We start from the raw sequence: 1007 nt of genomic DNA, 5'->3' as shown, positions 1-1007 counted from the left end.
CTCTCCAGGCAGCCATGGCAGCGGAGGCAGGTTGTGCCAGGAGCCCTAATGAAAAGCCCCTTTGTTTTTCATTAGAGGCATATTTGCCCTGTCCAAGAAGTTTGTCTAATGTCCACCTTCTGGTGGAGGCACGGCCGCTCTGGCTGTTGGCGCGGGCCAAGGAGCAGCAGCGATCAGACCAATCAGCACGCCAGGTGAGAAACTGACCCCGAGTCAGAACAGACTGTGTAACAGAAAGCCACTCATTTGGCGTGAGATAGCCATCACCACTAATACTCTCCAGCAGTGAAAGGGTAAATGGAGCATTAGGGCCATAAATTCTAACAGCAGAATTAAGCTTTTCTAATTTTTTAAACGGGAGCCGGCGATAAACTGTGGGGGCAGGAACTGAATCGTCAGTCTCGCTTTCATTTTCATCATCGGGGTTATGATCACTAGCAGACTGTTCTGCATCAGAATCGGAGTGTTCCTGAGAAAGGGGAGGGTTTCTGCGTGTCGACTGGCGAAGAGTGGAGGAAGATGGGAGATGGGAAGGAGTAGAGGTGGGAGCAGAAGCCGAAGCGGGCTGACGCTGAGCTGATCAGGTCGTGGGTGGCTGAGGCAGAGCAGAACCAGAGGCGGGGATTTCTTGGGAAGCTTGCTAATGGGTGACAGGAAAGGCCAGATGAACAGGAGAGTGCTGTGGCAGACAGGGTGGGGCAGAGGAGCAAAGAGTAGACAGACGAGAGAAATGTTCGTGAAGCTGGAGGATTTCAGTCAGCTCCTGAGTCTGGGACGTTAAGCGGGACTTCACAGCTGCAAGTGAGGAAGGAAGAGCAGAAGTGGGAGCAAGAAGAGGAGTGGAGGGAACGGGCAGAGTGAGGGGACGCCAATCTTCAGAGTGGTAGCAGGCAGCTTCTTCCTCAAGGACCTGTGTGTCGCCAGGGTTAAGAGGGCCATCACCAGGCTCAGCAAGAATACCAGCAGGGGGAGCTGAAGGAGCAGGGAAAATTGAGGGAGACTTTTTC

Source organism: Mastomys coucha, unplaced genomic scaffold (genome assembly GCF_008632895.1).
Source record: "Mastomys coucha isolate ucsf_1 unplaced genomic scaffold, UCSF_Mcou_1 pScaffold12, whole genome shotgun sequence".
Taxonomy (NCBI): domain Eukaryota; kingdom Metazoa; phylum Chordata; class Mammalia; order Rodentia; family Muridae; genus Mastomys; species Mastomys coucha.
This window is presented reverse-complemented; position numbering follows the sequence as displayed.